Source organism: Leptodactylus fuscus, chromosome 1 (assembly GCF_031893055.1).
Source record: "Leptodactylus fuscus isolate aLepFus1 chromosome 1, aLepFus1.hap2, whole genome shotgun sequence".
Lineage (NCBI taxonomy): Eukaryota > Metazoa > Chordata > Amphibia > Anura > Leptodactylidae > Leptodactylus > Leptodactylus fuscus.
This window is the reverse complement of record NC_134265.1, coordinates 131,107,943-131,133,437: the sequence shown is the minus strand read 5'-3', so window position 1 is coordinate 131,133,437 and position 25,495 is coordinate 131,107,943. Positions and strand designations below refer to the sequence as shown.

Sequence of the window (25,495 nt, the reverse complement as noted above, 5' to 3'; positions counted from 1 at the left end):
TGGCCAAATGTACAGTCCTATTTCCTTTACTGAATGTATCAAAAACTAACTGGTTCTGTGTGAAAAAGGAACTGCCCCTCTGGTTAGTCAACCAAAAAAACCACATTTTGATTTTTGGCTGCAAAGATCATTACTAGCGTTGAGGGATCGGATTCCGATCGGCGATCGAGTAAATTTAACGATTGTGATCCCAATCTTTTTAGGCGAGATCGAGGTTGGAGGTTATTTCCCACAATGCTTTGCTACTGGCCAAGCATTGTGGGAAAAGCTAACGAGATGAGCGAGTACTATTCGGAACTGCCGTTTGGAATAGCATGCTCCCGTAGGAATGAACGGATGCAGCCGGCACACAGCCTGTGCCGGCATCTGGCCGCTTAACCCCCTGCGCACGGGCTGCATCCATTAATTCTAATGGGTGTGTGCTAGCCTAGCTATCATCTCTAGTAGCTAATACTTACCTGCACAGATCGCTGTCGCTCCCTGCTGTTCTTGCTGCTGTTCTCGCCTCGCTGCCCCCGCCTCCCAGGTTAGTGTTACAGACTTAAGAAGGCTGCAGGGCTTGTGGCTTAGGAGAGTGTGGGCAGGTACTGGGAGGGGAGACGTGAGTGATGCACTCACGTCTACCCGCCCACACTCTCCTAAGCCACAAGTCCTGCCTTCTTCTTAGGTTTGTAACACTAACCTGGGAGGCGGGGAGCAGCAGCGATATTTGCAGGTAAGTGGACACCAGGGCGGACTAAGTAGCAGGGGTTTGTTTTGTTTTTTTACTCACTACATAGTGTGGAGTCTGAAAATTAAAGTGTTAAATTTTTAGACTCCATGCTGTGTAGTCAATAGGATAGTTTTTAAAATCCGATCTTCGATTATTTTAAAAATCCCATTGACTTGCATTGGGATCGGGTTCGAATGGAAAATGATCGGAAATCGGATTTTAAAAACGATCCTGAAATCTCAAGATCGGCTCAACCCCAATCATTACTGCCAGTCCATTTGAGGCAAAACTGTGGCATGTGAACGCAAAAAAAGGATAAGTTACAAAATGGTGGAGGCACACAGTAGCTCTAAGGCACTGCAGGCCTTGCTGACTTCCAATAAGGCCCACATTCATGAATCCACCTTTACAGAGATAGTGGGAAAACTGTGTCCAAGGAAGAGTTGTGACATCTTTAGATAGTCAAGAGAAACATGAAGGCTTGTATGACGGTGGGATCAAAGGATAGTGAAAGGGACTTAACTAAATATTATGCAAAATATTGGGGCTTCAGGTCAGTTGGGAGCTCATACATTGTGTGCACCAGCTGGTAAGAAATTGATGCAATTCAGTCTCAGCAGCAAATTTAGTTGCCTTCCAAATCAGATGTGCCCCCCTCCCCCTTAAGACACACACAAAGCTTATATACCACTTGATGTGTTATTATGCATCACGAAATGTGCAGCTTTACCACAACAGTTGGTCTCGGCCGAAAAAATATTCCGTTATCAGTTCAATGGACAAGGAAAAAGGAGGCAGGGGGCATGCTGGTCCAAGTCTGTTCTTCAACACACGACGCGTTTCTGGTTAATCACCCTTTTTCAAGTGTGTACATGATGTACATACTTAAAAAGGGTGATTAACATGAACCACTTTGAGTGATGAAGAATAGACTTGGACCAGCATGCCCCCTACCATTTTCCTTGTCCATTGAATGTTCCAGATGCCTAAACCAAATATACGGCGTAACAGGTTTGGCTGCTGCTTACTGGGGTACCTTCACTTGAAGAGGTTCCTCCTCCACCCTGGAGGTTCCTCACTTACATGTCTACATAGTGGTTGTGAACTATTGTCACAACCACAGAAGGTGGGCCATAAATTAATATTGGTGGAATTATTTCCATATCGGCTACAGTATCACACTATTAGCTCTTGGCACTGCTTTTTTTTTTTTCTCTTCTCAGTTATCAGTTTGTCATCTCCTGTGCAATTCTGCAGCAAAATGGTGACCTGAAGCACAAGGTCAGAACTACTTCTAATGGCAAAATGTTGTAGATTTTTTAAAATACCATTTTTGTTTTTGTAGAGGTTTAATAAAAGTATTTGTAAAGTTTTTAAAATTTCTACATTTTATCCTTATTTGAATAAAATAAAAATATCCTGCAACTCTGACTTTGTCCAGCCATTAGGTCTTTGGCCCATGATCCTTCTAACCAGTGATTAGTGAGGAAAGAAAGAAACTTTTTGTTATTGGAGGCCCCAATAAAAGTAAAGAGGCATCAAAAGCTTCCCTAGAAAGATGGCTACAAAATACTATCCAGGTCACTTACAGTTCCCAGGGACTTAATTCACAAATAGGAATTAAGACTCATTCTACAAGAGCGACTACATCCTCTCGGGCGGAGAAAAGACAAGCTTCAGTTTTCCAAGCTGTAACTTGGTCTAGTTTCCATACTTTCTTTGAATGTTACAGACTGGACATTCTGTCAAACACTGATACTGGGTTTGGATGTAAAGTCCTCCAAGCAGTAAAGAATTCTTATTTGGTACTGCTCTTGTGGTTCTGTCACGAGGGACATCCAGGGAAGTAGGAATCGGTCCTACTTGTAATTGGTTTTCCTGAACTCCATCATGACCGCACCGTTGCATACCCTCCATTACGCTATATGTATGATGTAACATGTGCAGAGGTAAATAAAACTGAGTTGCATCTATCTTGGTGTAGTAATTGGAAAACCACTGGTATTGGAGGGTTGGGTTTTTTTTAATCTGTCTTCCTGTTTCTACAAGTTTCTTAAGTGGTAACTCCTTCTGTGGTGCTAGCATGTTGGACTTCTGGAAAACCAAACACTGGTAGGACTAATTCCTAATTTTTGCGGCTTTGCCTCTCATAAAAAGTGATCAATGCAATAGACATTACCCAAAATGGTATAACTAAAAAGTACATCTGGCCCCACAAAAAAAAGACTCCTTATGCCTATGTACTTGGAAATATAAAAAAGTTACAAGTGTCAGAATATTGCAGCTCTAAGATTTTTTTTTTAATTTTTTTTTTTTTTTTTTTGCATAGGTTTGCATTTTTTTTAAAGGGTTAAAATGTAAAAAAAATAAATAAATTTGATCTTGAAATTGAACCTACCATTAGAATACAGGTGAAATGTCATCTTGGCTGCAAAGTGAACGCTGTATAGACGAGGCCTAGAGGAAAGTCACCCAAACGCAGTTTTTATCATTGTCGTACAGAAGTATATTAAATTAAATGATCATACAGTGAAGTACTATAGTGGAACTTAATTTTATTTTTAAGATTTTTTTTTTAACCTAATAACTGTAACATCATTCACAAAATAATTGCAAAAACCTCATGAAAATATTTTTTTTGCAGTTTTTTACTCGAATAAATATTACTGACACACGAGTTCCATGTCTTATGTGCATTTGAACCCTTTTAGTGATCTATCATATTTTAGTCTTAAACTACTAGCATTGTATCCCTGTCTGCTTTCCCACTTTCATAACTTTTCACATTTTATTTTTATGTCGCTTTGCAAGACCTTGTATTTTGTGGGTACCTACAGTACAGACACACCTTCTCATTCAAAGAGTTTTCTGTATTTTCATGACTATGACAATTATAGATTTACACTGAAGGCATCAAAACTATGAATTATCACATGTGGAATTATATACTTACCACAAAAAGTGTGAAACAACAGAAAATATGTCTTATAGTTTAGGTTCTTCAAATTAGCCACCTTTTGCTTTAATTACTGCTTTGCACACTCTTGGCATTCTCTTGATGAGCTTCAAGAGGTAGTCACCTGAAATGGTTTTCACATCACAGGTGTGTCCTGTCAGGTTTAATAAGTGGGATTTCTTGCCTTATAAATGGGGTTGGGACCATCCGTTGTGTTGTGCAGAAGTCAGGTGGATACACAGCTGATAGTCCTACTGAATTGACTGTTAGCTGCTTTTTTCTTGCCATAATACAAATTCTAAATAAAGAAAAACGAGTGTCCATCATTACTTTAAGAAATGAAGGTCAGTCAGTCCAAACAATTGGGAAAACTTTGAAAGTGTCCCCAAGTGCAGTTGCAAAAACCATCAAACGCTACCAAGAAACTGGCTCACATGAGGAGCTCCCCAGAAAAGGAAGACCAAGAGTCACATCTGCTGAGGAGGATAAGTTCATTCGAGTCACCAGCCTCAGAAATCGCAGGTTAACAGCAGCTCAGATTAGAGACCAGGTCAATGCCACACAGAGTTCTAGCAGCAGACACATCTCTACAACAACTGTTAAGAGGAGACTTTGTGCAGCAGGCCTTCATGGTAAAATAGCTGCTAGAAAACCACTGCTAAGGAGGGGCGTGGCCTGACCGAGTAAGATGGCGGACGCATCTCAGTGAAGCCCTGACTAGTGTGAACCAGAAGGCCGCTATAACAGCAGATACCAGTCGCCAAAATGGTGAGAACAGGCAGAGATAGATCCAGAGACCCTCCGAGCACGCCTAAGGCTCTGAAACTGCACGGAGACCTGCAGCGTTTTGCCAGAAAGAAGACCTCCGCTTCACCCAGGCCTTCTCCCAAGATGGCGCCGGCGTCCTCGGCCGCACGGGACACCATGGGAGACTCAGATGGAGAAAGCGAGACGGAGGGGGCTCCGACAGATGAGGGTGAAGTACTACTTACTCGTACTTTTTTTCAGAAAACACTGGCCAGTGCACTCTCGCCAATATTACTTGAATTGAAGGAGATGCGAGCGGACATGGTCACAGCAGGTCTCAGGCTAACTGCCTTGGAGAAAGCATATACCTCTGTGCAATCACATGCAGACTCTGTGAACGACCATCTTAGGTATCATGGAGATTTATTGGACAAATCAATGTCGCTCATTGAAGATCAAGAGAACAGGAATAGGAGGCGTAATATTAGACTGAAGGACTTACCTGAGTCGGTTGATGCGGACTCCCTCCACCAGGTGGCGATGTCTTTGTTTTCGGATCTTTTGGGCCCTGAACGCGCCGAAAAAATAGTGATAGAAAGGATTCACCGAGCAGTGCGCCCAAAACCCCGTCAAGGTGAGCCCCCACGGGACGTTATATGCGGCCTTCTGTCGTATGTTGATACTAGTGCTATATTGACCGCGGCTCGAGAGAAAGACCGCATGGAAATAGATGGACATGAGATCTCCATTTTTCAAGATGTGGCACCCTCTATTTTGGCTAAGAGGAGATTGCTGAGACCTTTGCTTGAAGTGCTCCGCGCTAGGGGAATCAAGTATGCTTGGCTGTATCCTTTTGGTCTAGCTATACTACATGGCAATAAGCGTGTTACTGTTCATTCACCTGTTGATCTCCCACAAGTTTGGACTTTGCTAGACATAGATCCCCTAGAGATTCCGTCATGGCTACCATCTAGCAATCTGGACTTACCACCTCAATTACCTCCTCTAGATCTGGGAGCTCAAAAACACCGCACTCCGAAAGCAAGGAAAAATATTTTGAAACATAGGCAGAGTGTTATGTCAGTCCAGGTAGCTGCAACGGGGCTAAGGAATAGCAGTAGGGAATCTCGCCCTGCACTACTCCCACTAGCTATCCCGGTCCCTGCCTCACGGGTGTGGGTCGGCTGTTCTCAGGCTAAGCCTGACCCCGACAGCTCCTCTCTCACTGATACCGTAGGCCTAGAGGGAAGTGGGAGAAGGAATGCCCTATAAGATCTCTAGGGACTGGAGACTAAAGGGGGTCACCCCTAACGAACAAGTGAAGCTGCTACTGACAGGGACTGACAAGGGTGTGCGCTGACTAACAGCACAAGCAGCACACAGGAAAAATGTGGGAAAGGATTCCCCCAAACCAATATGGGAAGGAACCTTACACTAGGAAACAAACACAGGGAAACTGAGTAGAAATCAAAGGATAAGGCAATTCACTCACACAGTCAATAACACACAGAGGTAGGGTTGGTGAACACAGAAGGGAAAACACACAAACCAACTTGTTCACCCAAACCTCCCAAAAATCAACCACGGAACTTCCTCTATCCCAGAACACCACCTACTCCTCCTGCTAAGGCCTAGCTCTGTAAAAGCGACACTCAGCACAGAACCATGGGAGGCATGGGTTTAAATACAGAGTAGAGACCACTCCTCCCAGGTGCAAATGGGAGGACAGACTAATCAACCAGGAGATAAAGCTGCCTACCATCAGTGCGCACGTGCAAGTCAGAAGGTGTGCACCAATACCCACGACAGGACAACCCCGCAGCGCCAGGATGCCACCCCAGACACTGTGCAGCCAAAAACTCCCCAGGTAAGAAAAATAGAAAGTAATGAACCTAAATACTCCTAACACAGAGCTTACTATGAGAAACTTACACTCCATTGTTCCTGTGAGTGCCTACTATCTCCAGCCACATTGGACATATTTTGAACTGTTGTGATACTAACATACTGGTTCAAACCGTCATACGTAATGGAGCCTTAGTTCCCTTTGGTTCCTAGACATTAGGAATTTGGTTTTTCCTTCAATTGTGCTCATCATAGTCTACTGAGATTCGAAGTTTGCTATATGTCTTATATAGTTTAAAATAATGCATTGTTCTTTGTTGAGTTCTCGCCTAGCTTATAGTTTTCTATTTTCACACATGTGTACCGACTGAATAAGTATCTTTATTCACATTTTCTTTCCACTGGACAACGGCGGCTGCCTGAGTTCACGTCCGATCAGGATATATTTTGACCCCCGAGTTTGTTACAATCTGCTGTAATTTGATTGTAGTAGTGTACAAAACTACTCATAGTTCATTTTTACTTATTGATAGTAGTGTCCTACAAGACTGCTTTATTGCAAAATTTGTTCGCTGCAATTTCTCTAACCCCTATATCTCTCTAACCCCCTTTTAAGACTACCCTCCTCCCCTCTTATCCCTTTCTTCCTACATTTCTTTCTCCCCCCTTTTTATTTTATATTTCTTTATCAGGAGTTAAAGAGGGCTCAATCCCATTGCCATGGCCCCTTGTGTCGACGCCAGGAAGCCAGCTCTAAATTCTTCGATGCCATCGTTTAAGTTCACATCTTTTAATGTGAATGGACTTAATTCGCCGAATAGACGTCATTGGCTTCTGAGTATGGCGAAGAAGCTAGATGCAGATGTCCAGGAAACGCACTATAAGCAAGGTAACATTCCTAAATTGCCTAAATCACCTTATGACCAATGGTATTACTCTTGCCACTCTTCTTCTTCTTCAAAAGGAGTAGCAATAGCAATTAAACGCACCCTACCATTTACATGTAAACAACAGTTGAGAGATGCTGAGGGTAGATTTATCTTTATCAAAGGTATGTTAGCGTCTAGACCTGTCACTTTCACATCTATCTACACTCCAAATACCTCTCAAGCCCAATGGCTTTCTGCCACTTTGCAAACTCTTTCTCAATTTATGGAAGGTGATGTAGTGCTCGGCGGAGATATAAATGTAACTCTAGATCCTTTATTAGATGCCTCCTCTGGGAAGTCGCATTTATCACATAAAGTATTGGGTTGTATCCAAAAGCAGTTACAAAATCTGAACTTGATTGACTCATGGAGATCTCTTCACCCCACTCAGAAGGATTATTCTTTCTTCTCTTTCCCTCACCAGACGTACCAACGTTTGGACTATATTTTTTGTTCCAAGTCCTTGTTGCCTTTGGTGACACATTCTTCCATCTCATGCATTAGCGTTTCCGATCATGCCCCGATCTCGACTACTATAAGACTCCCTGAAATGACACCGAGAGCCTGGAATTGGAGACTTAATGAAACATTGCTAAGCCACAGAGATGTCAAGGACTCTGTAGCAACAGCGTTAAATGACTTTTTTGTTAGAAATGAAACTCCTGAGACTCCCCCTTCCTTATCCTGGGAAGCCCATAAATCCTTTGTTAGAGGACTTTTGATCGCTAAGGCCACAGCAAAAAAGAAAGAAAAACAACAGACAGTGGACTCCCTCTTGTCCCAAATTTATATACTAGAGAGACTACATAAACGTTCGTCAGCTACAGCTTCACATGCTGATCTAATTGCACTGCGAGAAAAGTTGAAAGCGGTTCTGAACCAATCTTCAGCTAAACAACTCCTTTATTCTAAGGTGAAATTGTATTCACATGGAAATAAAGGAGGTAAGCTTATGTCAGCTATGCTAAAAAAGGAGAGAGCGAAATCCTATATAGCTTCTATAAGAAATTCTGCTGGAACACTAGATAGTGACACTGAGAATATAGCTAAATCATTCCATTCTTATTACTCTGCCTTGTATAACTTGGGACAAGAGGAATCTACGTTGCCCTTACAGGAAAAACAACGCAAAATACAGGAGTTTTTAAGTCATTTAGCTCTTCCAAAATTGACAGAGGAAGAATGTTCCTCTCTTCTTTCCCCCATATCTGAAGAGGAAGTCTGGAAGACTATTCGTAGTTTCCCAGCAGGCAAAAGCCCCGGACCTGATGGGCTCCCGATTTTGTACTATACCACTTTTCAAGCTCAGCTTCTTCCCCCTCTTACTAGGTTTTGCAATGCTTTATTAGAAGGACGCCCCATGCAGAGACAAACACAGGAAGCCCATATAACTTTAATTCATAAAGAGGGCAGAGATCCAACGTCTTGCAGCAACTATAGACCTATATCTCTACTGAATAATGATTTAAAAATTTGGGCAAAGTTGCTTGCTTTGCGGTTGAGAGATGTCATGCCCAAACTCCTTCATTGCGAACAGTCAGGTTTTGTAAAGGGTAGGGAGGGGAAAGACAATACTATTCGCCTTCTTCATGCCATAGATTTGGCCCAGTCCACTCGGTCTCCTTTAGTGCTACTTGGAGTTGATGCAGAAAAAGCATTTGACCGAGTGGACTGGACCTATATGGAAGCCTCATTAAAGGCCTTTGGCTTTCCCTCACGACTTGTTACAGCTGTATTTACGTTATACTCCCAACCCCATGCCAGGATTAAAGTTAATGGTGCCCTCTCAGATTATTTTAACATATCCAACGGTACGAGGCAGGGTTGCCCCCTGTCCCCGTCCTTATTCATACTACCGCTGGAGACAATGTTGCAAGCAGTAAGGCAACACCCTGATATTCATGGTTTCCATGCATATGGCAAAACAGTGTCGTCTGTAGCATTTGCAGACGATGTTCTGTTTCTAGTTTCAAATCCAGCAGTTGGTCTCCCAGTCCTCACAGATCTATTACATTATTATGGCTCTCTATCCAACTATAGGATCAATGTCTCTAAATCAGAGATACTGAACGTCTCTCTGCCTCAAAGCAAAGCATCCATATTGGAAGCCTCTTCTCCATATTTGTGGAAACGACAAACAATTAAATACTTAGGTGTTAACCTCCCTAGTTCTTTAGACTTGGTTTATGAAAAAAACTATGTCCCTTTGCTTGCAGAGATCAAGCGTCTTCTCAAATCATATGACTTCCCGTACCTGTCCTGGCTAGGCAGGAGAAACCTTCTCCAAACGTACATCTTACCTAAAATACTTTATATTATGCAGATGTTACCTATATCTCCGCCGACATCCTACTTTCTCTCCTTGAAAAGAATGTTCACTGCTTTCATTTGGTCCCATAGGCCTCCAAGACTAGCTTATCAGACCCTAGTTAGGAGTAAATCTGATGGTGGCATAGCCGCCCCTGACGTGCTGAAATATTATAACGCCATTCAGTTAAACAGGTGGCTTTCTTATCTCTCCCCATTGAAAGATGATACATGTTCGACTTGGTCTAAAGGTGTGCATGGCACAAATTTTCTTAAGTATCTATGGACTGTAGATGCAAATACCCTGAAAAAGCAAAACTTTGACCCTTTACTAAAAGGGCCATGCGAAACCTGGCTTCGACACAAGGTGGCTCTCTCTTCTCCCCCCTCCCCCTTAACACCAGCTATTGTAATACCCTATATAGTTTTGCCACATGGCGCACACACTATGGATTTCTGGAATCTGTTGGAGGGACTTACGCTTCGAGATTTGACAGAAAATGGAAAACCACTCTCTTTTCATAAGCTACAATCTTTACTGACGCCGAAACATTTGAATTTTTTACACTATGCGCACTTCCAAATGATTATTCAGAAACTCACATTGGATGCTCCCTCTAAGAGGGCGCTAACACCATTTGAAACTATATTAAACTCCACTGATCCCATAAAACGCTCTATCTCGAGGTGTAAGTCCATTCTCTACGACTCTAGCTCCCCTTCCAAACCTCTCTATATCTCCTCTTGGGAGAAAGAATTAAATATTGAATTGACAGAGGAAGATACAGCTTTGATCCTCAGAAACTCCAATGGTTTTTCTACATGCGTAAGGCAGCAAGAACTACATTTTAAAGTTCTTTCTCGTTGGTATAAAACACCAGAATGGCTTCGACATAGGAAACTTTCTGACACTGATTTATGCTGGAGATGTAAGAAACAAACGGGATCCATGCTGCATATCTGGTGGACATGTGACCTCATACAGGTTTATTGGAAAGATATTCAGTCCCAGATCAATCACATTTTGAAGTCGAACTATGTGCTGACTCCAGAATTTGTTCTCTTGTCGAAGCCATTATCCCCAGGTGTTAAATTGAAAGAGAATCTTTTGACTCATCTAGTAGAAGGAGCTAAACAATTGATACCGCTCTATTGGTTGAAATCTGACATTCCACCTGTAGCTTTGTGGCTCGAAAAAATGCATCAAATCGCCAGATTTGAAGAACTGATTAGTTGGAAAGAGAGATCCCATGACAAATATCTAAAAATTTGGGCACCCTGTGGAAATACCTTTCACTATGATTTTTGTTGGATGTACTTATGTTGTCTTGCTATATCCCCATTCTGTCATTCTAAATCCTTTTCTTTACCTCCCTCTTCCCCCCCCCCCCATCTCCCCTCCCCCCAGTTTATGTTTTGTGTGTGCTCATTATTGGGCACATCTTGGCTTTATTGCCAGTTATCTGATTTTTAACGTAATGAAGCAGACATGGACACAACTAGGCCGTATATTGTCTTTATTGTTTTCTTACATCTACATGAAAACAACTTAAAGAGGTCTTATTCCATCTTGACCTTACATGGTTTTGTACGTAATTTCCTGTAATTAATCTGTTTGAATTATTACTACTTATCTTGTACTGTTTATAAGAGATGTAAAATATAAAAAATTTCAATAAAATAAGATTTAAAAGAAAACCACTGCTAAGGACAGGCAACAAGCACAAGAGACTTATTTGGCTAGAAGAACACAAGGAATGGACATTAGACCAGTGGAAATCTGTGCTTTGGTCTGATGAGTCCAAATTTGAGATCTTTGGTTCCAACCACCGTGTCTTTGTGCAACGCGGAAAAGGTGAACGGATGGACTTTACATGCCTGATTCCCACCGTGAAGCATGGAGGAGGAGGTGTGATGGTGTGGGGGTGCTTTGCTGGTGACACTGTTGGGGATTTATTCAAAATTGAAGGCATACTGAACCAGCAAGGTTACCACAGCATCTTGCAGCGGCATGCTATTCCATCCGGTTTACATTTAGTTGGATCATCATTTATTTTTCAACAGGATAATGACCCCAAACACACCTCCAGGCTGTGTAAGGGCTATTTGACCAAGAAGAAGACTGATGGGGTGCTAAGCCAGATGACCTGGCCTCCACAGTCACCAGACCTGAACCCAATCAAGATGGTTTGGGGTGAGCTGGACCGCAGAGTGAAGGCAAAAGGGCCAACAAGTGCTAAGCATCTCTGGGAACTCCTTCAAGACTGTTAGAAAACCATTTCAGGTGACTACCTTTTGAAGCTCATCAAGAGAATGCTAAGAGTGTGCAAAGCAGGAATCAAAGCAAAAGGTGGCTACTTTGAAGAACCTAGAATATAAGACAGATTTTCAGTTGTTTCACATTTTTTTGTTACGTATATAATTCCACATGTGTTAAGTTATGGTTTTGATGCCTTCAGTGTGAATCTACAATTTTCACAGTCATGAAAATACAGAAAACTCTTTGAATGAGAAGGTGTGTCCACTCTTTTGGTCTGTACTTTAAGTCTTTTTGATCAGGTTTTATTACTTTTTGTTTTTAAGAGGTGAGATGAACAGAAAACGACAATTCTGTCATCTGAATTTTAAGATTTATTGTGTTTGCCATGTAGAATAATTAACATACTAATTTTGTCAGGGTTTGTTATGGATGTGGTGATACCAATTGTGTATTGTTTTTTTGTTGGAACTTTTTTCATTAAAGGGTCATTCACACTGCCGCTGGTGACAGTCACAAATCCATTAAAATTGTCATTCATTTAAATGGGATTTTATCTTGTTTCCATTAGTGACTGTTATTGTCTGTGAAAAATAATGGTTTCATGATGAATATACAGTATGCATCCACTATTTTTAACATTGAAATCTATGGGTAACGGACTTGTAATGCACCTGTCTGTCTGTTAGTGTCTCACTGGCAGAGCCAACTGCGCAGGCGTCGGAGGTGACGCCGCCAAAGAAAGACGAGGAAAGAAGGGGAGGATCCAGCAGAAGATAGAGGCGTCGCAGGATCCTGTTCTCAAGCAGCAGTGGGGACTAGAGATGAGCGAGTACTGTTCGGATCAGCCGATCCGAACAGCACGCTCGCATAGAAATGAATGGATGTAGCCGGCACGCGGGGGGTTAAGCGGCCGGCCACCGTCAAAGCGGAAGTACTAGGTGCATCCATTCATTTCTATGGAGCGTGCTGTTCGGATCGGCTGATCCGAACAGTACTCGCTCATCTCTAGTGGGGACGCCCTCATCGCTGCAAGAGAACTAATTTACATACCGGTAAAAACCAGTATTTCTAAGGAACGGCGCGGCAGAGATCACATCTAAAGGTAAGAGACGAATAGCCTTTCTAAAGGCTATTCTGACATCTTATCCACAGAAAAAAGGTTTTTAATGGTAGAATCCCTTTAAGGCTGAAGCCCCACATTGCAGAAACGCAGCTTCTTTGGTTGCAGATTTTGCTGCGGTTTTTTTGAACCAAAGGCAGGAGTGGATTGAGCAGAAGGTAGAAGTATAAGAACTTCCTAGATATTTCCCATTCCTTTTGTAGCCATTCTGGCCATTTGGCTGAAAAAAATGTAGCAAAATCTGCAACAAAAAAAAGCTGCCTTTCCACATCGTGGGGCCTTAGCCTAAGATAGTGTCCAGGGAGGCCTCCTCGGTTAAAGTGTTGACGTATACTTTAACCTCTGAGGAGCACTCCGCTAATACCATCTTTAAAGAAACCATTAAACAAAACACAAGCAAAGGCAAAAGTGACTTATATTTTATTGTAAATACTGTGCAGTGGCATGCATTAAAAATGGAGCAGTCAACATGTGGTGGAATAAAGTCTCTCCTTTCCAGTGCTCAGGACTTCAATCATTGAGACTTTTCAGCAAATTTGACTGTTTAAAAAAGATTTACACTCTGCGATCCTGCCAGTCCACCCAACCTGCATTGGAAAAAAAAATGCTGCAAAATTTTCCCTCATGTGGCTGACAGCTACTGTTTACCATGGGCCAGATGAGTCAAGACCATGTAACCCAGGATCCAGTTCCTGGATGTAAACTGGCAACGGTTCTCTTGTCAGCAGGAGGTTATAGAGTACCATGCTGGCTTTCACCACATTATCCATAGCTCCTGGGTTCAGCTGGATAGCAGGGTTGAGGATCCCAAACGCACACTCCACAAGTCACTGGGCTCTTGACAGTCTGTAGTTGTAGATTCTTTTCTGGAAGTTGAGTCCATGGCTGGAGTACGGTTTCAGAAGGTTTCCACACATCTGGAAGTCCTCATTGCCAACAATCACAAACGGCATAGAAAGTTCATCAGTTGCAGGAAATGGTTTGGTGCTGGCAATCCAGATTTTCCAGAATAGATTTTCCATCGCATTGCAGAGTCCTTGCAGATTCTGGAGTCGTTGGTGCGACCATATGTCCACAGCCACAAAACGATCTGGGCATCAACAATGGCCATCAGCACATTGTATAAGTACTTTTTGTAGTTGAAGAACAGAGAGCCACTCCTTGCAAGTTTCTGGGTACAGATGTGCTATCCATCAACTGCTCCTACACAATTTTGACATTGTGTCGCATCCCAGAACTTGACTGCAGTGTCCTTCAATTGTTCTGTTGTTGGATGTGGAATAAATTCTTCATGGAACAATTCCCACAGGGCCCGACAAGTATCCCAGACAATGTAGGAGATAGTCGACTTGCCAAGATGGAACTGGAAGTGCATGGAGGAGAACCTCTCGCCTGTTGTCACATACCATAAAATAAAAAAATAAATATAAATGTTATCAACTTTGCAACTTTAACCTGTAGAGAACCAATCCTAACATGCTTGTATAGAGCCTGTAATATACAGCCTCCAAACTAAACATAAGTTCACATCCCTCAAGAGGCTGTATGCCACTCTGTTGGCAGCTGAACAGGAATCTTTAGGATTGTTACTGGGTCACTCGGCAGGAGAAGACCCAGAGATTTAAACAAATGAGCCCCTTTCTCAGGGTTATGGAGAATGTGGTAGATGCCATCTTTATATATTAATATCTTTGTTGGAAATCCCCATTTATATGCCACCTTGTTATTCTTCAAAGCTTCAGTAATAGAAGAAAATTTGATTTTACCTTGGATTGTTGCTTGTGACAAGCCTGCATAAAGATGAATTTAATTGTAGGGAGGAGATAAAGTCGAGGACTTCTTAGCAGCTTGCATCATAGTTTCTTTAATGTGAAAAAATGCATTCTTGTAATCACATCTCTTGGAACGTTGTTTGATACAGATTTTGGCCCTGGAAGACTATAGGTTCTATCCAGATTAAACTCATGTGCAAGAGCTTCAGGAAGAATGGCTTTCATTAGTGGGAGTTATTGAGATTCCTCTTGCTTTAATATTATTCCTTCTACTACGATCTTCCATTTTAGCTTTATTTTTGAGTCATCATCTGCCAAAGAATAATGCCCATCAATAAGAGAATTTCTGATGAGAAGATCTTAAAGCAAGCATCATAGCTTTGACTAAGGCCTCATATGCTACCTGGTCTCAGGTAGGTGTATTAGAAAATGGGTCTGCATCCTCTGAATTATGTTGTCCTTCGCTCTCTTCTCTGACAGTGATTTCTGCTTCTTTGGGCCAGTTTGTGGCAGCACCTGTGGAACTGGATGTGGTTGTCGCCCTCTTAATTCCAGACTCTTCATTTGCCTGAGAGGAAGCAATACCTTGCGGGTAAGTCTGCTTCTTCCGCCTCAGAAGACCAACCTCCTGGGAGCCGTCTTTTTGGTCAGGATTTTGAGGCCGTATTCGCCTTAAAATCCTGACCAAAAAGACGGCTCCCATTGAAATCAATGGGAGCCGTTTGTTCCGACTCCCGGAAGAAGAAGCAAGATGCTGATTCTTTCAGGCGGATTCGCCTCGCAACATCCGCCTGAAGACACTCCCTCCCTACTAGACCCATTCATTGGGCCTAATCTGGAGCAGAGTGCGCGACTGGATGCCGCCTTAGGTTCCGGTCCAAAAAACCCCATGTGAACCTGGCCTTAGGATGTCTCAGGCCCAGAGTTTACAGACCCCCACCTGCCCTGCTACTCAGTGAAGCCACACTGCTCGTTGAGATTTTTTTTTCTCTAGTCCTCACCGTTCCTGACTAATAATTTCAGTTTCAGCAAGCAATATGGTGTCAGGTGGGTGGTCCAAGTCTGTTTACTCCAGCCAACCTACTTTATAAAGTCAAATAGGCGTTTTGGGCTGACAAAAATGATTGCACAGGAACGGGGGAGGCAAAAATGCAAAAGTAGAGAAAAAAATTTAGGTAAACAGAATTTGTCCCACAAAAAATAAGCCTTTGGGATTTTGAGAACGCAAAATAGAAATAAGTTACAGCTCTTGAAATATGACGACTAAACACAGAAATTCAAAAGCAAAAATCAGCCTATTGCTGAAAAGTTGAACCTGATCTTCTGCACTTTGAGTTCATATTCATTGTCAATATCTCTGCTTGCTGTCAGTGAACAGCAGCATTCTTATTTACATTCATAGGATATAAACCAATTCAAGTCCTATTTTTACTATGACTTCTCAGGATTAATAAGTTTTTCATGCTTAACATTTTTTGGTTCTTTTAACACGCCGATGTGAAAGGAAAAATAACACTTTTTTAACTCCCAAACATTCATTCATCCGGTCTTCCCGTTGAATCAGGCATAATAGGGACAGCCTAGCCGAAGGACCCTCTTCCCTCTTCCGCAGGTACTTCCTGGTGAGTACAACCTACACTAAGTACATGACGTCACCACATTTACTTGATTGATGTGTTTCCTGTCCAATTAAGGGCAATCTAGGGCGGGTGCTAAAGCGTAGGCCGCGCTACCATTGTCCTAGAGCGCCGTGACGTAGGTCGTAGCTGTAGAAGGTTGAGTTGCATCGCACGGCGCGTCCATGCTCGGCACAGCCGGGACCAGCTCATAAAGGGTCAACAGCGGCCGAGACCCGGACAGTGTGACGTCACAGGTGAGACGGGGGCGTTGACGTCACAAAGTGGGGTCACAGGTGAGACGTGGGGGAGGGGGTATAACCTTAATACATTTCGCGCTCATACATAGCCCACTTGCGTATAGGCAGTGTTTGCGCACGGCTGTTTGTAGACTGGAGCTGCACGTATCGGCCCCTGTGGCATCCACACGTGTATCCTCGCCGCTATTTAGTGTATCGGCTATTGTGGGGTGCCACGGGGCACGGTGGCCAGGAGGCATCGCTGGGACCATGGGAACACTGTTTGTTTACTGCTTGTATTCTATAGGGTATGGTGTGGAGGAGCACACAGCTAATAAAATCCATCCTTGTTACAAGGAGTGGGTTGTAGAGGGCTTCTGCTGTGTCATGTGTAGTTTTCCAGTTCTCCATTATGTGTGCTTATGTATTGTACTAGAACCAAGCTTCCTATATAGACGTGTAGTAGTATATGGTACTGCATTCAGCTGGAGCTTGTATACATGGGACTAAGGCCACGTTCACATCTGTGCATGGGTTTACCTTTAGGGGGTCCACTTGGGGATACTTCCTCCGAAATGGAAGCCTAACCCCTCTCAAATGGAAACCTAATCCGCATAAAAAAAATTGGTTACCTGAGGAAACCTGTGAACTCCATAGACTATAATGGGGTCTGTGTAATAAATTAAAAATGCGGAGAGGGGAACGGAATTCCCAGACACAGATGTGAATCGGGCCTAAGGCCTCGTTCAAATCTGCGTTGGTAATCCATTCAGGGGAGTCCGCATGGAAATGCGGTGTGCAATGAAAGCGCACGGACCCTATAGACTATATTGGGGTCCGTGTGCTCATTGCACGGTGTCTGCACGGAACATGCAGACAGAAAAGTAGATCGTGATCTACTTTCATGTCCGCATGATTCATGCGGGCAGTGTGCGGAAAGCACACGAACCCCATTATAGGCTATGGGGTCCGTGTGCTTCTCTGCACACCGCTTGCCAGTGTATTTGGTAGTCCTTCCGGGGGGGGTCCTCATGGTTTCACATGGTCAGGGTTTGATTTTGATGATTTTCATCAGTGATTGTGAGCCAAAACTAGGAGTGGGTTATAAAAACACAATATGTACAAATATTTCTATTATACCTGATCTCTGTGTAGTCTCCACTCCTAATTTTGGCTTCCAATCACTGACCAAACACTGCTGAGTGAAAGTAGGACTGTTGTAATGGAGCTTATAGTCTGACATACTATACAATTTCTTAGGAGGGCTTTCTGTACTACTTGGGCAGCATGGTGGCTCTGTGGTTAGCACTGCATCCTTGCAGCACTGGAGTCCTTGGTTCAAATCTTGCCAAGGACAACATCTGCAAGGAGTTTATATGTTCTCCCCATGTTTGCTTGGGTTTCCTTCCACACTCCAAAGACATACCGATAGGGAATATAGATTGTGAGTCCTATATGGAACAGTAACTGTCAATGTCTGTAAAGCGCTGCGGAATATGATGGCGCTATAAAAATACGCATAATAAATAATAATACTTATGAATCTACAAGACAAGATTTATGTTTAAAGGGTTTTACCAGGATTTAAATGTTCCAGGGTTCCATGCCCCATTTCGTAAATCTCTAGTTTCCTTTGCCAATCAAGCCATTTATTAAAGGGATCCTATCACTCACACACAATTTTTTTCTAGGTACCACGTTGGAATAGCCTTAAAGAGGACCTTTCATCAGATCGGGCACATTCAGTTCTATATACTGCTGGAAAGCTGAATTCAGCGCACTGTTGGCTTTCCCGATTTGTGCCTGGTGTAAAGCGCTATTGGTCCCGGTACCGTAGCGCTTTAGTGTCAGAAGGGCGTTTCTGACAGTTAGCCAGGGACGCCCTTCTGCCCAGCAGCGCCTATCGCGCTGTAGAGTGTGAGCGGGGAGGAACTCCCCTGTGTGTGCTATGGGATGCCAGTGCAGTGCACTGGCATCCAGCCGCGGATACCCGTATTTTAGACCGGAATCTGAGGCAGCCTCTGCATCAAATTCCAGTCCAAAATACCCCGTGTGAACCCGGCCTAATACATAGAAAACGGATCTGAAAGCAGACAGCTCCGTTCTCTTTAGGGTTAGTTCACACAGCGGAGTGGCTTTTTCACACGGCTAGCTGCAACGGGATGCCGATACGATACTGTGCATCGTCCTCCTGATTAGGCCTGGATGAATGGGCCTAATCAGGATGGAGTCTTGAGCCCGCATTAAGATAGAGCATGTCACATTTTTTTTCTGCTAGCGGAAAAAAACTGTCAGTGACTCCCATTGAAATGAATGGGAGGTGTTTTTGCAGGCAAATTTTGAGGCGGTTTCCATGTCTAAATCCGCCTGCAAAAAACTCTGTGAACATACCCTTGTAGTGGCCTGACCAGTTTACTGTGTTCCTTGAATGGGAGCTAAGCTGCGGTGACTCAGTTCAGCCTCTACACAGAAAACAAAGCTGTAAGGTGCTGGTTCATGGGGGTGCCAGCAACACTCTCGCCAATCTGATATTGACCAATAATTTGAGTAAGCAAAACATCCTACACCCTTTCCCGGGTCTTTAACTACTTAAGGACCACAATACGTATCTGTATGTCCCTCACTAAGAGGCTTTAAACCTTTGCATGGTATTTTGCACCAGAGCTCCATAACCACTTGGTCGTTGTTCTTTTATACAGCATGGACCAGGCAGCAGTATCCATTATTAGAAGTTGCTCTAATCATGGACAATTTAACCCTTTAAATGTTGTGGTAAAATATGAATCTGGCATCTGAGAAATTATTTTCACTTTCAGCCTCCTGTTTGGTTATGAATCTGCTCTCATGCAGGGAGATTATTGGAGCCGTTCCATTGCTATAGCAGTCGGGAGCCTTCTGATGCCTCCCAGGCTTGCCACTGCTATATGACTCTTCTGACCTGCCTATGGCAGGGCTCAATAGTAACACAAGGATTTACTGTAGTATTGCAGTCTGTGGTATAAATAATCTAATGATTTCTAGCTCAAGTCCCCTATGGGGGCTAAAAATAAACAAATGAATATTTAAAGGGGTTTTCCCATCTGTGTTTCAGCAGGCTGCCTGTTGTCTCTTCTTCTCAGTTCCTGTATTTCTCCTCCCTCCCTCCCTCTCTCTTGCTGAAGGGAACCCTGGGCATCACAATATTTAAGCAGATCAGATAATATGCACATGGATGTACCGTGTACCGAAAGTAGTTGTTTTTTGTTTTTTTTTTAAATATGAAAAAACACCTAAAAATTCAAATCGCCCTTATTCCTAGATCACTTCTAAAAGTACCGTAAATTAACAAAAACTAACATACAAATTGGGTGTCCCACATATGAAATGGCCCACACTATTAAACTATAAAAATATTTATTCCATTCATGAAATGCCACAAATCAAAATGGCCAAATCTGGTTTGTTTGTTTTTTTTTCATGACAAAAAAGATTTAACAAAAAGTGATCAAAACTTCAGACATTCTCCAAAATGGTACCAATAAAAGCGACACCTCGTCTTGTGAGACAAGACACCATACACAGTTCTGTACACAGAACTATAAAAATGTTAATATGGTCAGAATATCACTATGCAATGAAATTTTAGATTTTGAAAAGTATGTAATTTGTTTAAAGTTATTAAAACATAAAAAATGTATATAAATTTGGTATTGCCGTGATAGCAATGACCTGCAGAATACATAGTGTCGTTTTTACCAGTTTACACCATTAAATCAAAGATCACAAAGAAAATCAGTCATTTGTGTTTTCCCCTAAATTTACCATGTTGTGAATTTTTTTCAGCTTTCCATGTATTAAATTGTACAGAATAGTAACCATTGCCATTAGGAAGTACAATTTGTCCTGTAAAAAATAAGCCATCATACAACTCTGTGAATAGAAAAATTAAAAACAAAAAAGTTATGGCTTTTGAAAGAAAGAAAGTAAAAGACGAAAACACAAAATTGAAAAATTTCATAGTCTAAATTGGTTAAAGATGGCGGCCGCTCTAAAGCAGAGCGGCCGCCATAGCTCCTGTTTTGTAGTATTGCTCAGTGAAGACCCGAGGCTAAAACTGTGATCGGGAATAAATGTATATAATACATAAAGAGAATGCCACCTCATTTTATAATAGATTAGTATTTGTTATATACGGAGTGTTTGTATAGCTATATGGCATCTTATTGCAAGTATAATTTACTCTGTTTCTAGATGCAGTTAATATTCATGATGATAAAAAGCTGTTTTGGTGCCCATAGCAGTGCTAAGTTCATGTTTTGGAGTTCAGTTGAGGGTCCTGCTCTTTGGTAGGCAACTTCCCTTGAAAAAAGTTGGACTACTTACTGGACTCCTAAGCCCAGAATAATAAGCAGAGGTTCAGATCAATAAATGACAAGTGCACCAAGGAAAGCAAATAGGATGCTTGGCTAAAGACGAGAGATTGTTCTCCTGCTGTACGGACCCTTTAAATATGTTCATTGTGTAAAATAAATAAATAAATTAGAAGGGGAGTGTTTTTAACTTAAATGAAAGAAACAAACAAAAAAAAACGGGGGACACAATCTGAAATTGGTGTGGGGGGGGGGGGCTGTAGAGAGCTGAAGGAGTAGTTGGGGTTTGGAACAAACTTCTAGCAGATGTGATTGGGAAATCTCCAGTAAATGAAGTTAAGCCTGGATAAACCTATACCTTCCTTAGATAAAATGGTAATAATATAAGGGCAGACTAGAGGGACCATGTGGTGGTTTTCTACCATCAGTCTTCTATGTTTCTATCACGTACTGAAAATACTTTTTTATATCGTTTCCCACAACGTGTATATGAACCTGTTTAGTTCTCTGTCCCCTGCTCAGTAACCAGGTACCTGCAGATTAGGTTGCATTGTCAGCATGACTGTTCTCTATCAATAAAACCTCCATTGCTATTGCAGCTTTTACATACTACCGTAATTTACTTTTGAGGTTTTACTCCCAGCCTTTAGGAATGGAATTGTATTTTATTTCTTGAGTTATGGCATTACGTTCTGAATGGTGCCTGTCAGTTAGGAGAACAAAGGGACTGAGGTCAGCATTGCAAGTGAATTGGTCTGTTATGGTTTGGGTTTTTTTAGTCTATGTATTATTATCATAACTGATCTTCTATAATTTTATGATGGATTGAAGTGATGTATACGTAAAGGCATCATTTTTAATAAGTGCTCAGTAGTTTGTCTGAGTGTTTTTAAAAATGTACTGCTCTGGTTAGCCCCCTACTCCTAAAGTTCTGATTGTGCCCTGCTGGTCTCTGTTTAAATAAGATCTTTTAGCATAGCCAATAAGTCCAGCTCTTTACATCAATTGATAGTCACTGCTCCACTGATTCTGGTACACTTGGTATTTTTTCTCTAGTCCTCACCATTCCTGAGCAATCAGTGCAGTTTTGGCGCCTGATATGGTATTTAAGCTCTGTACTGTCTGGTGAGCGGTGTCAGGCAGGAGCAGACACTGGGTGTGATTCTGAGCTCTGACACTGTCCACCTCTGATTAGATCTCTGAGTCACACCTCCTGCCTGACACTGACCTTCTGAAATTACAGAGCTTAACCACTTCCGGACCGCCCATAGACTATAAACGTCCGGGAAGTGGTTGCCTAGTTCTGACTGAATGTACAGGTACGTCCTATCAGAACACAGTAGCTGCACGGAGATCATACAGCTGCTTTCAATGGGAGCCAGCTGAACTTCAGCCGGAGCTCCCAGAGAGAAGACAGGGAAGATTTATTACCTCCCCTGCCTTCTCGATCGCTCAATGAGCGCTGTATACACAGCTATGGACGCTGACATAATTCAGCTGCCCTCTGACCTGGCGGACATGTGATCCGCCGGGAGCAGAGTCTTGCAAAAGCTGCTGGACCCCAGATCAGCTCAGTAAGCTGTATATACAGTGTGCAGGAGGCTGGATTCCTCCTGCATCTGGGGTTAAATGTACCAGCCCCAGTTATAGGAGAAATCAGCCTCAAGTACAAAAAAATAAGTGATCAGATGTCCCCAAAGGACTCTTATCACCTTATGGGGACACAATCTGTAAAAAAAAAATATATATATAATAAAAAAATGTAAATAAAATAATAAAAATAAATAAATAATACGCTAATAAAATGCCGTTATTAAAGGTTATAGCCCCACCCCCGACGACACAATACAAAATAAAAATTGCCGTAACGGAGAGGAAAAACTGTATTATGAAGTTTTTCAGTTGTACTTTGTGTTATTAAATAAATAATAATAAATTGAAAACCAGACACAATTTCCCTCCTATTATGTTTATATTTTCCTGGATGTAAAAAAAATGAAAACACATTTGAAAATAAAAATAACATAAAAATAAAGCCCTATGTGTCCCCGAAAAAAGACGCAAAAATTAGTTGAGACGTACGAGAAAAATTTTACAGACCTCAAAACCGCACATACAAAATAAACCTAAAATGTGTCTGGTCCTGGAGCACAAATTGGCCCGGTACTGAAGTGGTTAAAAAGACCTTTCATGGGTTTGGGGCACAGGCATTTCTATATACTGCTGGAAAGCCGACAGTGCGCTGAATTCAGCGCACTGTCGGCTTTCCAGCAGTATATAGAACTGCCTGTGCTCCAAACCATGAAAGGTCCTCTTTAATTAACACATCAGACACCAAAACTAACTGAGCTTGTTGCTTGGGAATGGTGGGGGATAGAAAAAACATTCCAACTGTGCTGGAATCTGTGGTACAGTGCCTATAAACAGATGCTACAAACTTTATTTGGTGGAGGTGGTGAAAGGAAAGGTCATCTTTAAATGCATGGATTTCAGTGACATATTATTGCTCCCACCATATAAATACCCGCAGGAGACTGCTGGAGCTATAGGTGCCATGAATACCGGCAAATATGTTCCAGAAAATGTGTCTGAATTTCCTGCACTGAATGTGGTGTTGAGATGGGTTCTCTTTGTATCATAGTGATGTTAGGGAGTCCCCTTAAGGGTCAATGCACACAAAGGTTTTTTGGCAAGGGTTTTGGAGAAGAAAAAATCCGCTTCAGGAATTAGGAAATGTTTTTTTTCCTCCTGCACAGTGTATGGACCTTGAAAAAACCGCTAGCGGTTTTTGAAGCTGTTTTTGCTAAAACTGCTAGCCGTTTTTCTGCCTCCCATTGACTCCCGTTGGTTTTTTTCTTCGGAATCTGCCTGAAGAAAAAATAGCTAGCGGAATACATAGAACTCTTTGATGAGGCTTTTTTGGAGGTGGATTCAGCGTCAAAATCCTTACCAAAAAACTCTGTCTGCATTGACCTGCTATACTGTTTATACTGTAGTATGGCACAGCAGAGTGGCTTAGTTCACACGTAAATTACGTGTGGCTTATTTTGGCACCGGGAAAAAATGCTTCCTAATTAGGAAGCTTTTTTTGGACCTTGCCGCGCTTTGTAGCTTTTTTTGGATCGTTTTTTTTTTTTGTTGTTGTAAAAAAAAAAATGCTTCAACAAACGCCAGGCTGTTTTCCCCTCCCATAAAGTGAATGGGTTTTTTTGCAAAAAAAACACACAGAAAAAAACGCGCGTTTTTTGTCTCCCATTCACTTCTATTGCTTTCTTCAGGTGGAAAACGCCTGAAGAAACGTCATGTCACTTTTTTTCTGCTAGCAGAAAAATCTTCTAGCAGAAAAAAAAAAGCTAGCAGTCTACATAGACAACTATTGTAAAGGGGCGGATTTTGAAGCAAAATATGGTGTCAAAATCAGCCTCTTTGCCCCCGTGTGAACTAGCCCTTAGGGTCCATTCACACGGAGGAAAATGACGCTTTATTTGGCGCTGAATTTTCAGCACTGAATAAAAAAGTGGAAAAAAAAAAGCTAGCAGCACCCATTGAAATCAATGGGAGGCTTTTTTTTTTTTTCACCACTGTAAATTCAGAGCCGAATAATGCGCCATTTTCCTCCGTGTGAATGGAGCAGCCCATTCATTTCTATGGGGAGCGCACGTATGCCGGCTCCCATAGAAAGCAATGGGATCGGTTTTAAACGCTGCTGATTCGGAATGTTTACACGTTCAGAATCAGCCAGCGTTTACTCCGTGTGAATGGACCCTAACTCTGCAGTCTACTATAAACAGTAGAGTGGTGGCTAGGCAGGGAACCCCCTCTTTTCTTAATGTAGGTATCCTCAGGATTTGTTTAATCCACTCTTCTGGCCCTATGATAAGTGATTAAATGATGCAAGTGTGAGCTGGGATCAGCAGAATCCAGACTACTGTACTTTGCTCCATTTAGAATACCGCTATTCTATTTTATACGGCAGAGGGACCTTTAGGCGTACATAGGGTCATACATTGTATACAACAGTATATTACTCCTATTAGTTGCCACCACATGAGAAGCCCATGTTATTAGTACTATGTGCATCCTTCACATTACAGTCATCCAGATTCTATGGCCCACACCTAGGACTGGTCCAGCCTGTTGCTAGCATGCTCCATTTATTTGATGACATCACTGTGTAACTTCCTATGAAGTGTCACTGGTTTGTAGCTATGGCACATTATTACATGGCGGGCACAGTGGGGTCCATGGGCTATTGCCGCCTGTTTTCCTCTGGCAGAGGGAGTTTCCATAGCGTGTCCCCTGTGTTTACGTCCTGTAAATATGAGTGGTCACGCTGTAGCCATGCGTCTATTGCTTGTACCACACTGAGGGTTGGGACTTAACGTAACAGAGGATTTAGCGCCGCCGCTCCATGTCTGCAGCCGACTGCCCGGTGGTGCAGTGTGGTAGTAGCCTCGTATTTAGCGTTAGCACCACGCTTTCATTCATTCTCTGTCGCCAGGCGCGATCAAATCGAGACTGGTTGCGCTTTTGCCTTGGATACGGCTAGGCCACAGAGTGATGGGAGGAGCCATCGTCTCAACCTAACCTTGCGCGTCGCGGCTGCTTTTGATTGACTGGACATATGACCAATGAGGGCACGC

The 25,495-nt window shown here is 42.4% G+C and overlaps 1 protein-coding gene across 4 annotated transcripts in view; it reads left to right on the top strand.

Moving 5' to 3' along the window:
• The first annotated feature begins 16,412 nt into the window (after window positions 1-16,412).
• Window positions 16,413-25,495, top strand: part of CHD8 (chromodomain helicase DNA binding protein 8) — a 52,709-nt gene continuing 43,626 nt past the window's right edge. For 3 of the 4 annotated variants that reach the window (XM_075276720.1, XM_075276721.1, XM_075276718.1), the window contains exon 1: window positions 16,413-16,521. The gene's annotated coding sequence lies outside the window, so the exon portion shown is untranslated. Of the gene's footprint in view, window positions 16,561-25,495 lie in introns of all 4 variants that reach the window. The other variant, XM_075276719.1, reaches the window with a different exon arrangement.